At 56.4% G+C, this 13,403-nt stretch overlaps 1 protein-coding gene across 1 annotated transcript in view; it reads left to right on the top strand.

Annotated features, from left to right (window-relative positions):
• Window positions 1-13,403, top strand: part of CCDC33 (coiled-coil domain containing 33) — a gene marked incomplete at its 5' end in the record, with an annotated part of 43,974 nt that overhangs the window by 26,431 nt on the left and 4,140 nt on the right. The gene's annotated exons all lie outside the window — the stretch shown is intronic.

Here is a 13,403-nt window from a genome sequence, read left to right as displayed (position 1 = left end):
ACCAGCCCTTAGGCAGGTTGGGATGCAACCATGAGCCCAATCGATCTAATTACTGCAGCCTCCAGCCTCTGCTCCCATCTGCAAAAAAAAAAAAAAAAAAAAAATCCTATCCCTAAAGTGAATTTGGGACGGGTCTGGATGCTGCGCTGGTGACCGTATCCCACCATCCCCCTGGGAGCCGCGGGGGCCAGGGCTGGCTGGTGGGGGTCTTTGGAGGGATTGCCCAGGGGGGTCAGCAAAAAGGGGTCTGCGTGTGATGAATTATTCACATGGGTGTCACTAAGTGCAGAATTAATCCTTTTGCTTCCAGCTGGCTGCTGCACTAAATTATCACTCGCAGTCATGCGGGAAAATGCTGCGGAATTCATTTAGCTGATTATTGTTTTGATCTGGGAGCTGTAATTTTTTTTTCTCCTCTTCCCCAACCTCTCCCTTTTCCCCCCTCCAGTCCTGCCTTCCTTAATATATGTAAGAGCTGGGAGTGGAAACAAAAAGCAGGAGAGCCAGAGCTGGCCTTGGGCTCTGCGTCTGGTTAATTCATCCGGCGGCAGCCCAGGCAGACGGACCCAGAGCGATGCAAATCAATGAGCGAGCTGCCACCGAGCAGGGAAGGGCATGTTCGGCTCCTCCCAGCATTGCCGAGGCCCTTGTTCCTTGCCTGGAGGTCAGGATTTTCTAAGGAAGATGCTGAAGCTGGCTGGCTGTGATCCCCAGCACCCCAAAACCACGGCCTGGCAGGCAGGGGAGATGATGTGGCTGCAGGGGCAGATCCTCTCCTCTCCCACTTTGAGCAGCCCTAGGCTTCAAGGGGTGCTTGAAGGCTCGATTTCCAAGTCCTCAGCTCATGGATTAGTCCTGGGCTCAGCTTTGGGACAACAAGAAGCGGCCAAACGGGGGCCAGGAGGTAAAGACAGTCAATTAAGGACCAACAAGGCATTGGGGCAGCCTTTGTACCAGGGTTGTCTTCGGGGTGTGAGGAGCCGCAGCATCCCTGCCTGTCCCCTGGGTGTGAGGAGCCCCAGCATCCCTGCCCATCCTGCCCCATGCTCCCTCACCCCACAGCTCTACCCAGCCGGGTGGCAAAGGAGGAGAGTCACCAAGCTTATCTTGTTTCTTTTTTTTTTTTTAGTATTTTAATGTAGAGAGCTGAAAATGCATAACCTAGATTGGCTGGGCTTTTTATAACAAACAGCTAAATAAACTCTGGGCCATCTGTACTCCCCGGCACACTCGGAGCTGGGTGTAAATCCCGGCAGCTCCGTGGCCTCTGCAGGGATTTCACCAACTCCTACCAGGGGTCTGGATGCTCCCGAGCTTGGCTTCAGATGCTCACATCGACCCTCCCTGCTGGGAAAATGTCTCGAGCGCCAGGGTTTTCCAGGGATAAGGGACTCCCCATAAATAAGACTCATCCCCCAGTATTTCTGCAGGGTCTCAGACCCTGCTACATTTGTAATAGCCACAGGGAAAGGGTTTGGAGCAGCTGCTTTATTAAAAGCCAAGAGCCCTGACACCAGGGATGAGCAAACAGGAGCTGTATTATCCCAGGGAAAGGGCAGTGCTGGGTTGCAGCCCCCCCACCCCTGTAAAGGCACCGAGACCCCCAGATTTGCCCCCACCCAGCCCATTTCCCCCTGCCTTCATCACCCTGCGCTCCCTCTTTGGAGTCCAAATGAGAACAAAAGACTTTGATCATCTCAGGGAGACAAAGAAATCAAAGACTTCAGCAAAACGCTGGCGTTTTAGCAAATTAATGGCTGTCACTGAAAAACTGTTGCAGCGGGAAAACCTGCAGCTGAATTCATCCACCTCCGTACTGGCTGGTGGCTCAAGGCAAGGCTCCTGCTTTTTCTTCATTCTTCTTTTTGCACCCCAAATTTAGTGCCTTGCCCAGGAAAGTTGAGTTTGACAATGCAGTAGCCAGTGGCAAATCCATGTACAGGGTCAGCAGGATGTGGTCCCTGATGTGCCCGGGGGATGCTGAGCCCCATCCAAGGGCTGGAAAATACACACCGGAGGCACCTTTACTCCTAAGGGGTTTATTCATCACCCCTGTTTATTAGCCAGCCTGTTTCACAATTTGTTTTGGCACGACCCCACCTTGCTCAGCCCATTAATTCAGCACCTGGGACCTTTGGGGTCGCCTCAAGCCTCTGCCACCCACTTTGTTGAGCACCCTTGGTCACGTCACCCAAGACAGGGTCTGGGAACATGCCGGCACGTGGTGACAGCCTCTGAAAAAAAAGGGAAAAGCTAGTGCTATTTATTTCCAGGCAAGGAAAAAAAAAAATCAACAGGCTGCTTATATCATTGCTTAAACAGCCTTAATTTCTATAATTGCTGCCGTTTAAAACCAGAAGCAGATCGGTGCCTGGTGTAAATTGTCACAGCGCCAGGGTGTAAATTGTCACCATGCCAGCCTGGTGACCAAACCCCTTTCGGGCTGGCAAAAAAATAGGTTTACAATTGGTTGGGGAGTGGGGAATCACCGTGTGTTTCCCGTTACTTCAGCCTGTCTGGTCAGGTTTGCCCTCCATGAGCGCCGACACTGGGGTTTTATCCCCAAACCACGTTGCAGGGGATGGAGAAGTTGGTGAAAGGCTGGTTTCGGTGAAGCATCACCCTGCCCTGCTAAGCATCTTCTCCTGGTGAGCTGGCAAACCCTCCAAGGGCTTTCGGCAGAGCTTGCCAGCTCTTGATTGACACCTGTCAATCAAACACATCACCCATTCCTCTTATTGCATGGCAAATTACAAGAGGCATTATGGCATCACTGTCGGCTGGGAGCATTGTTAGCTGGGGAGAGCCAAGCCAGTGAGGAACCAAAAAAAAAAGCAGCAGGGAATGTCTTTGTTAAGGAGAATTTGTTGGTTTCCGCCGGCTGGTCCTGGGGGAGCGTTCAGGGCAGCGCTAATTGAATTAAGAGCACATGCACTCGGGCGAGCAGCTCTCCGATGGGCAATGGTGGCGGGACCGGGCTGGCCATCGCTCCGGCGCGGCGGGCAGCAGCTGCACACTGGCCTCAGTAATTGCAGGCAGAGCCTAAACTGTTGCATTTTGCATGATGCTGTTCCCCAGGGAGGGGGAGAGTGGTGGGGCGGGGGGCATCTTCACCCCAGCTTTGATGCTGAAGGAGCTTGGTTGAGGTCGGGGCGGTGGCGTAATGAAATGCGGCAGCAGAGGGGATGATGATGCTGATGGTGTTAATGAGGCAGTGATGGGGAAGGGCACGGGGACGCCTCTGGACACTTCATCCCTGCTGCCGGGCGGGGGGATGCTCACCACTCTGGTTAGCTGCACTAACGAGGCGCGGCCGGGCGCAGGCACGGAGCAATCCCCAGTGAGGGCCACTTCGCTGCTGCCCATGCCCGCGGCCAATTTGGAGAGGGCGCACAGCCTGACTGCTCAGCTGGCAAAGCGAAGAGAGCATCCAGGAGGTGGGGGGGTGAGGGGGAGCAGCGGATTTGCCAGGTCACGGTCACCAGCTCTCAGGCAGTAAATTAGGTGGGTGCTGGCGTGCCATGCCTTGATGCGAGGATCCCAGTGGCAAGGCAGGTCCCGGTCACCTAAATCTGCCCCAATACTGGGAGCCAGGGCGGCCAGGTCAGGGCAATAGTCCCTGTCCATGACCTTGCCATTGCAGGCAGCAGCAAGGAGTGTGCGGACTCCATCGTTTATTCCATTAGATCTGACTTCCCCCTCTAACCGGATTAGAGAGGAGTCTATAAAAGCCAGGCTGGCGGGAGGAGAGCAGGGCGCACCGAGCCGGGTGCGGGAAATGAGGGGCAGGGAAATGACATTACTGCTGCCAGCAGCATCTGGCAGGGGTCTGGCAGGGGCTGCCCGTGTGCCCCAGGTGCCTTATCCGGCCAGCACCGAAGCCAGGGCAGTGCCAGGCAGCAAGGTGGCTTTTAGCATCCGTTTGCACCCACAGGGCCTGGGCACCCACCTCCTGCCCTCCCAGGGACGGGGAGAGACAGGCTGAGTGGGGCACAGAGCTGCCATTTCCACCGTCACAGGCTTCAGTGTGAAGGACAGCATCCTCCTCCTTGCCTTGTCAGCCAGGCACTGGTTCACCCCAGGGACTCCCTCCCTGCACAAAGCTCCCCTCGCACTTTGCAAAGGTGACATGAGTGTGGCCAACCCACAGCTCTGTCCCATCACGCCAGTCCTGGGGACATACTGGAGACTTGGGTGGTGGGGCAGGAGACATGCAGAGGGGGTGGCTCAGTCCAGGTGCCCCCTCCTTGCCCCTGCCACCCCATCCATCCATCATCCAGACCATTATCTCTCCCTCCCCAGAGACCAGCAGCGTTCCTGCCCCTGTCGGGCAGCGGTGCCCTGCCCAGCCTGGAGCCCACCACCGCCAGCATGCTCGGGAGGGGCGAGGAGCTGCCGCCAGCCCCTGTGCAGCCATTTTATTGCCAGGTAAGAAGCAGCCAGCGATGGCATGCCGGCACCCTGCCCGCTGCATCACCCTGCCAGCCCCCGAGAAGGCACACACCCACCCTGCCTCCTAACAGTGAAAATCTGGCATAGATCCCACATTTTAATCTCCCAATCTACGCACTGCTGGGAGGGACGGGTTTTATCTGTAGCCTGGTTGTAACAATAATTTCTTGTGTTGTGCCCATGGAGGAGCCTTTCTGGCAGTGCCCACATCCCCAGTGCCCAGCTGTTTCAGGGTGGCACAGGGGCTGGAGGGGGCACAGCATCCCATCACCTTGCTGGTGGCAGTGCTTACTGGAGCAGCCTGGATGCACCAGCTTCGATCTAATTGCTCAATCCCAAATCCATTTAGCAAATTCTCTCCTATTACCACTGCATTATGCTGGAGACCCCAGGCACCTCCAAGCTCATACCTTTTGGCTCCAGGAAAAAAAAAAGAAAAGGCAGCTGTTCTCTTCCTCCAGCCTTTGTACCGATAAATGGAGCCCTTGGATGAATTTAAACCCAGCCCTCCTGGTCCTAATATCTTCCTGTACTTTAAGCCATCTGGCTTTAAAAATAACAGGTCGTTAAACCCCAATTCTGCTTATTAAATAGCTGGGAGGGAAGGGGTGGAGGGGCCCTGTGCTGCCCCAAAGCCTGGTTATTTCCCCCTCAGCAGATGACCTGCAACCCAATCCCTTTTCTCCCTACGATTCAGGCTGCAAAGCAAGAAAAAAATTAACAATAAAATAACAACCATAAAAAATAGAGAAAAGCTATTTGTTTTTCCTCCAGCTGTTTTAATTCCTCCAATCCACTGAGCTTTATTACTTCCCTTTCCGTGGCTGTGCCGGCTGCTTTATGCCCAGCCTAATAGAAACCTGGAATGGGTCACGCGGAGGCGGGTACCGCAGCACGGCTGAAATGCGGTGAGGATGCCAAGTCCAAATTTAATGGAGCCCTGGGCTCCAGAGAAGCCCCACCACCCTTCAGACCTGTGCAGGACCCAGCCCTGGCATCACTACATGGTCTATGCGACGTGTTTTCACCCCCAGCTTTGCCACTTGTGTGTGCTGATGCCCTGAGCAGCCTCAAGCCCAGCTGGCTGTATCCTCACAGCAGCACCCCCGGGGTCGGCAGGTGAGGGCGGGTGGGAATTGGTCTTGAGGATGCTTCCAGCATCCAGTTTTAAAGCCTGAGTGGGGCAGTGGCCCAGAAAGGGTTTGCACAAGCCTTGGGCACCCCTGCCCTGCCTAAACATCTTTTTGTTCTGGCTAAAAATTCTAGAAAGCGTTGCTGGTAGGATTATTATTTCCCCCCCCAACCTTTGACAGCCGTTTTCTTTCTTTTGCTTGTTTCTCCCTCCTAAAGCACAAATTATTTTCACTCCACTTGCATTGCAGTGTGGGGAATTTGCTTGGAAAGCCCTGGAAAGCCCATCTCCTGACAGCCCCGGGAATCAGGGCTGACACCCTACTAATGGAGCGTGCATGCAGGAGGGAGCTGGGACATGACAGCCCCCCCGGCAGTGGGGTCTAGGGGGGTCTGGGGGGGAGCACTCTGCTGATCACAGCCCTGTCACTTCTTCCCACTCTGCTCTGGCTGATCAAACCCGGATCCCCGTCCCTACCCTGCGGCTTTAGAGGTCCTGCTCCAGATCTGCTTGTTAATGCCTTCATTAAAAAAGGGGGGGGGGGGGGGGGGGGGCGGGGAGAGGAAAACAAAGCAATGAGGAATATTATCAGAGATGGGGTAACCTTGCCCTGCCCTGGTCCCACGGAGGCAGAAAAGCCTCTGCGCAGGTTTGTGCTGGGACATGAGCCCCCCCTCGGGCTTATCAAGGTCTGAGGCTGATCTCTGCTGGATGAGCGTTCTGACCTTAGGCTGAGGTTTACACCGGGCTCAGCCGCACCGTGTTTTCCTACCCTTGTGCCCTCTTGCTGAATAGATTTGTGCCTCTCTTACCAGTCAATGAATAATTTACAAGCAGCACTTAACGATTAGGGGGGCGTTTTCTCCAACCTCTTCAAACATTTGCTTCTTCTTCAAGCCTTTCTCTCCCTGCTCCCATCACCCCTGTTTCCCTGACCTGTCACTGCCGGGGGTTTCACAGGCCAGAGGGTCTCCTGTGGGGCTGGCAGAAGTCAGTGGTTTGAGGTGGTTTTTGCCTTGCTGGCATTTTGTTCCTGGCACTGCACGTGTGCCATCAGCTCTATCGCATGAGAGCCCAGATGTGCAGACTGTCCCCCAAAACCGCACCGTGGCATGGCAGAACAGGCAGCTGTGAGGGGGGATCAGGATTTCTTGCTTGGGGCCCCTTTGCAGGACCCGTTTCCAGCTGCTGGGTGACCTCCAAGGAAGACAAGGACTCCTGTGGCTGCTGAGCAGGGGGTTCTGCCTCAGCGAGCTGGGAGGGGACCCCCCAGCACAGGCACTGCTGAGCCCAGCAGCTCCGCCAGACTGGTGCCTGCAAAGGTGGCCCACTGGTGGTGGTGGTGGTGGGGGGTGGTTGCGGTGCGGGGGGACAGGGTGCTGTGAGGGAAAATGATGGTGCATGGGGAGAGGGTGCTGCAAGGTGTGAAGGTGCTGCAAGGGCTGAGAGTGCTGCAAGGGGAGAGGGTGCTTCGAGGGGATAGAGGGATGGGAGGGGAGGGGGGATGGGAGGGAAAATGATACTGCAAGGGGAGAGGGTGCTGCAGGGGATGAAGATGCTGCAGGTGGTTAAGGTGCTGCAGGGGGTTAAGGTGCTGCAGGGGGTGAGGATGCTAAAGGGTGATGGTGAGCAGGGGTGAGGGTGCTGCAGTGGTGAAGGTGCTGCAGGGTCAGGGTGTCACAGGGTGAAGGTGCCATAGGGTCAGATTGCTGTAGGCTCAAGGTACCACAGGGTCAGGGTGCCGTGGGGTCATGGTGTGTGCAGGGTGCTGTGGGCTCAGGGTCAGGGTGCAGTGGGATCATGGTGCCGTGGCTTCATTGTGCTCTGGCTCAGGGTGCTGTGATTCAGGGTGCTGTGATTCAGGGTGCTGCAGGGTGCCGTGGCTCAGGGTGCTGTGGCTCAGGGTGCTGTGGCTCAGGGTCAGGGTGCTGCAGGGTGCCGTGGCTCAGGGTGCCGTGGCTCAGGGTCAGGGTGCTGCAGGGTGCCGTGGCTCAGGGTGCCGTGGCTCAGGGTCAGGGTGCTGCAGGGTGCCGTGGCTCAGGGTGCCGTGGCTCAGGGTGCCGTGGCTCAGGGTGCCGTGGCTCAGGGTCAGGGTGCTGCAGGGTGCCGTGGCTCAGGGTGCCGTGGCTCAGGGTCAGGGTGCTGCAGGGTGCTGTGGCTCAGGGTGCCGTGGCTCAGGGTGCCGTGGCTCAGGGTCAGGGTGCTGCAGGGTGCTGCAGGGTGCCGTGGCTCAGGGTGCCGTGGCTCAGGGTCAGGGTGCTGCAGGGTGCCGTGGCTCAGGGTGCCGTGGCTCAGGGTGCTGCAGGGTGCCATGGCTCAGGGTGCTGTGAGCCCCCCATCCCGCCGTGCCGCGGCCGTTGCGGTGCGCGGCAGCAGCGCCCCCTGGCGGTATCTCCGTGCGCCGCGGCTGCCGGGGGTCCCGCAGCTCCGGGGGTGTCCCGCAGCGCCCTGGGCAGCTGTGCTCGGGCTGGGCTGGGGGTGTCCCACCGCGCCCTGGCCCCGGATGAGGCTCAGTTGGGTTTGCCGGTGAGCTGGACACCCATGGGTGCCCGAGCCCCCACAGCACGAGGCTGGGCACCCCCAGCACACCCGTCACGCAGGATTAAGCCCATCAATAAAAGCGACCCATAAATCAGCTGATGTGACCCCACGTTATATTTGTGCCCCTCTTATTTCTCAAGGACATTAAAGATTCAGCAATTTGCTTCCGCTTGTATTTAATTAGCTTTTTGCCCCTTTTATTTAATTAGCCAGCATTCAAAGATCCCGTGCCGAGGGTGGGTCCCCCAGTGTCCCCACTGTGTGACATGGGGGCACGGATGGGGTGCCCTGCATCCGGCATCACAAGGTGGGGAGAGGCCCTTGATGGCATTCAGAGTACGGCAGAAACCTCCCAGCACCCAAATCCGGCCCCAGTCCCCCCAGTCCCTGCTTCCAGCTGGCTGGGCTGGGGAGAGGAAACGTAGCTGGAAATGTTGTTTTCTTGGAGGCAAGATGGGGCGAGGTGGGATGGTGAAGAGGGGGATAGAGGGGCGAGTGGGTTGCAGGACAGTGGAGGGTGCTGGAGGGGCAGGGACCCAACGGCAGGGGGTTGGGGGTCTGGGGGTGTCTGGGGTTGCAGACGGTCTGAGTGCTGCAGCTGTGCTGCATCGGGGTTTGTTGGTGGCCCAGCTCTGGGCAGCAGTGGAAAGCACATCGAGCTTGGTGGGTTTTGCATGTGCTTCTCCCTCTTGGGTCTGCATGGCCGTGGGTGGGGCGGCGGGGGGTATGGCCTGGGGCCCCCAGCAGCCAGCCAGAGCAGGGAAAAAAAGAGAAAACTGCTCCAAAATTCTGGGTTTTGTGTGTCTGGGGGTGCATGCATTGGCATGGGTGCGCCCCTGTGTGTCCTGCTCCAACGTAACCGCAGCAGCGCTACTAAACTCTTGGTGAGCGCAGCACAGGAGGGCTCATCCATCCTCATTTAGTGACTTCTCAGCTTTTCCCAGTGCTAATTAATGAAGGATGGGGCCCAACAGCTGGGAGGAGATGCTCAGGGCGGCGGGTGCTGAGGGCAGTGGGTGCTGCACAGCGCTGGGTGTTATCAGCCTGGTGGCTTGGGGTGTTGATGGATTTATGCTCGCTGCTGAAATGCAAGGGGGTTTTATCAGCAAATCGAGTCGATACATAAGCAAACGTGAAAATGGATGGCCACCACGCCGGCCATAAACTGCTGCCGGGCCAAGGGCAAGTCACGGCAGAGCCTGTCACTGGGGGGGGTGGGGGGAAGCTTGGGGGTTAGCCCTCTGCAGCCACTGGTTTTCCAAAGCTAGGGGCTGAGAACGCTTTGAGGGCACTTAAAAAGTGTGGGGCTAGGGGAGGGTATGTAACTCGGGTCCCGTGCACAGGTTTTGAAAGGGATGCTTGGACAACAGACCCTTTGGGGTGCTGCCAAGTCTCCTGCTGGCACTGGGGTTTTTTGTTGTATTTCTCCACTTCCTCACATCCCCAGCTGCTAGAATTGTGTTTACCTTACACAGATGAGGATGTTTTCCTATGAGGAAAAAAAAAAACCACAAAGAGCCAGTGGGAATGCAGGGTAACAGTCGCAACCTGTCTCCCTCATTTTTTGATCTCAGGAGGGGGCTTTTTTACACCTGGCCCCAGTTTGCGGTCATGGGTGAGCAGCAGTGGTGGGGGATGCTCTGGCCCATCCTGGGAGGCTCTGCTGACCTTCCCTTCCTCCTTTTCCCTTTGGTCACCACCACCAGCAGCAGGACATCCCTTTGGGACATCATTCTGGTTGTCCCAGTCCCTCCCAAAAGCAGCCCTGTGCAACAGGATGGGGAGGAAATTGTTTTTCAGGAGCCAGGCGCTGACTCAGCCAGAGTTTGCTCCCAAAAGTCATCTCACCTCTTCCTAGCTGTCGATTTTCTCTTTTTCTCTCTCTCTCTTTTTTTTTCTTTCTTTTTTTTTTTTTCCTTCTTTTTCTTTGAGCAAAATAAACCAGCAGCGACTCGCAGAGGAATCACAGTCCCTGCTGGTAGCACAACTGCTTTCTTGAGCCTTATCTTGAAGAAGCAGGCAGGCGGTGGGAGCCCAAGGAGCAGTTGTCCCTACACGGAGCATCCTGCCTCCCCGAGTTACCCGGTGTAATCTAGAGGCTTTTATTTCCTTGTACGACACGATATCAGCAGCCAGCAGCTGGGCCCGGAGCCGGATAGCGATGGTAATCACCCACCCTAAAATCATCATCCTGGTTAGGAAGGGAGCAGAAGATGTGGTGTCTCTATTAAATCGAACTCGGCTCAGATTAAGCGCTTTTCAATGCAATCCAATTAACTCTTAAATTGAATTGTAATGCTTTGGCTAATATACCCCCGTCCCTGCACAGCTCCCCGCCCCCAGCCCGTGCATGGGAAGGGAGTTCAGCCTTAGTTTAATCAGATAAAATCCCCCTTATGTGCTGCCTTTCACCGGCTGGTGCATCCTGCCTGGTGTGTGGGCAGTGGGGGGCTAAAGACCCCCCTGTTTCCCCCAGGGGACCGATAAATGCCCCAGGGATTGGGGCTCACCAGGGAAATGCTTTGATTTTGGAAGTAGGGCGGGGGAGGCAGGGAAATGTTGCCCCACATATACATCTGCCCAGGCGTTGTCCAGAGGATGGGTTTGGGTACTGGTGTGTCCCCAGGGAGGGGCTGGGGGCATCCAGGACCTGACATCCCCCCCAGCCCCATCCCGTACCAGTGTCCCAAGGGGATGTGTAAGGTTGATGAGGGCATCAGGCAAAGCAAATAAAGGCGTAGCTATCTCCTGGTGGTTTCCTTGTGAGCTTTTGTTCCACAAAAGAGGGAGAAATAGGATTTTTTTTCCCTCTGATCTTCCTAAGCTGCTGCAGCAATTTTTTTTTCCTCAGATATGTAAATCTGAGCTTATCCCATCTTCATAACAATTAAGGAATTGGGCTTAATACTCATCCAGGGACATGTTATTTGTTGAGCTGGAGGGAGATTGTGTTGCGGAAGAGGCTGGTGCTCTGCCAGGGGCTCAAATGCCTCCGTGCTCACAAGTGAAACGAGTTGGCCTGTCCTCAGCCGCTCTCAGGGTGCATTGCTGTCCCCTCCCCGGCCAGGGATGGGGTCAGGCCAGGCCATGCCGATGCAGAACCCTCTGGCACACCTTATTTTTGGCCACTTTCAGAACTTCCAGCCTCCTGTGGCGGTTTATTGCTAGCCCCACTCCCTCGCTTCACTGCATGCTGCTCCGTCTAGAGTCTAGAGATGGATTGATTCCAGCAGTCGAAGCTAATCGGATACATCAAAGTGTCTTGGAGCAATTTGTTAAGTAAATAAATAATAAATAATAAAAAAAAAAACTTGGCCTAAGCAAATATAGGAAGGAGGGGGGTGGTTTGTCGGGGTGGATGAAAGGCTCTAAAGGCAGAGGAAGCTTCAGAGGCTTGGAAATTATGAGGAAAAAAATTTAAAAATAAATAGTTGAGTGCAAGGAGTTTCAAAGCTTCCATCATTTCAGACGTGGATTCCCAGCCTTTCATCCCAGACCCCTGCGGGAAGGAGAGACGCAGCTATCTCTGGGTGGATGTGAGATAGGAGGTGTAGGGGGAAATGTGTCCAAATACCCTTAACTCTGCACCCATCCCTGGGGACAGCGCCGGGGTGATGCTGCCTGCGGGGAGTGGGACCGCGGGCAGAAAAATGGGGTGGTGGTTATCTGAGCAGCGCTGGGCTGGGACTGAAGGCTGGGTATGGTCTTCCAGCCTCTGCAGGTGTTGTCTGAGCCTAGAAAAGCCATGGGTGAACCCAGCACCTTTCAGCACAGGCAGGGAAAGCAGCTGCCCAGCCTGGGCAAGCCAAATGCAGCCCTGTGCATTATTGATGGAGCAGATAATTGCACACTTCCCACTGGCTCTTTGATGAAAAATTGATGGCACGGGACGAGGTAGCGAGGGGCTCCATCGACTTACACCGGCCTCTTTGTTTCCTAACAAACACCAGAGGAGAGGTGGGTGCGGGATGCCGCAGCGGGTAGGAGGTGCAAGAGCCGCTGTGGGTGCCCTGAAAGGGGGATGGGACTGGGGGAACCAGCTGGGACAGAGCATCCCTAGCCTTAAAATCCTATAAATTCAATCTGGGGATGAAAGTGGGGTTTGATCAGCAAATTATCCTCTGTTCAGGATCAGGCCAAACCCCAAGGCAGAGCTGAAGCCTGATGCCGCCCAGCATCTCCTAGACGTTGGTCCTCAGAAGTTAATTGAGCATTTGAAACATCAGAGAAGTGTGCTGGGAGGGGAGAGCGTTTCCATGCCCGCATCCAAGGCATGGAAATGAGGTGTTGTCACTGCCAGAGCCACCTGGCCACGCTGGGACCCGGTGGAGGCTGCCACCATGTCACCTCCCTGGGTCTGCGCTGCTGGGAGCAGGAGATAAGGCAATGGGGACCGAAATGGGGCTGGGGCTAGGGAGGGGGGGCTGGGGGCTGTAAGGGGCTGGTGTCTCAAAGGGAGTGCTTGCAGGCAGGCAGAGCTGCAGGCAGGCGCTGCCCGCTGGGCCCGCTGGCTTTGGAAGGGGCAATGGCACGTGCGATGGTAGGAGGGATGCTGGAGGGGGAGAGATGCGGGTGGCCAGGGCAAGGAGCCGCACAGCCAGCTGCCTGCAGCTGGGATGCACCCGTGTGGGAGCAGCCGGGTGATTTTAGGCACTGAGCTGCTGCAGGGAGGAGCTGCTAAGAGAAGGGTTGTGTTGTAGCAACAGCCAGGCTGCCAGGCTGCCAGGAGCCCTTGCGCCACCAAAATCCCTTTGCCAGCAGGAAGGGCCTGGGAAAAACAGCTTTTCCTCATGCTACAACCCCCCCAGCATGGCTGTAAGTCCACTGGCCAGCAGCTCAGGTGGTGGCACGGGGATGGGGACGGGATGTTTGTCCGGGGGTGGCTGAGCCGCTGGGAGTTTGTTTGGAGCAGGCAGAGCCTGGCAACCCGCTGGCAGGCAGGGCTGGCTGCGGGGAGCAGGGTGCTGGGGGCACCCCAGGCGCGGGGACGATGCTGTACTACAGACCCTTCTCTGCCACTGTGAGTGAGGGGGGGCACTGGGCGGGGATGGGGATGTCACCCTGTTCCTGGTGTCACCAACAGGAGCTGAGGACTCAAAGGTCCCTGTCACAGGGACAGTGCCTGGCTGGGGTTGCTTTCAGCCATAACCAAATTTCCTCCCAAGGGTGCATGGGTCAATGGTCCAGCCATGCGATGATGCTCAAAGCCAGGCATTTCTAAGTGTCCCCAGCCTCAGGAGAAGGTCTTCCAGCCCTGCAGCCACATGTTACACCCAAA

The sequence above is a fragment of the Falco punctatus genome, assembly GCF_963210335.1.
Source record: "Falco punctatus genome assembly, chromosome: 7".
Taxonomy (NCBI): Eukaryota; Metazoa; Chordata; class Aves; order Falconiformes; family Falconidae; genus Falco; species Falco punctatus.
Note: the sequence above shows the minus strand (reverse complement) of the source record. Positions and strands in the feature narration are given on the sequence as shown.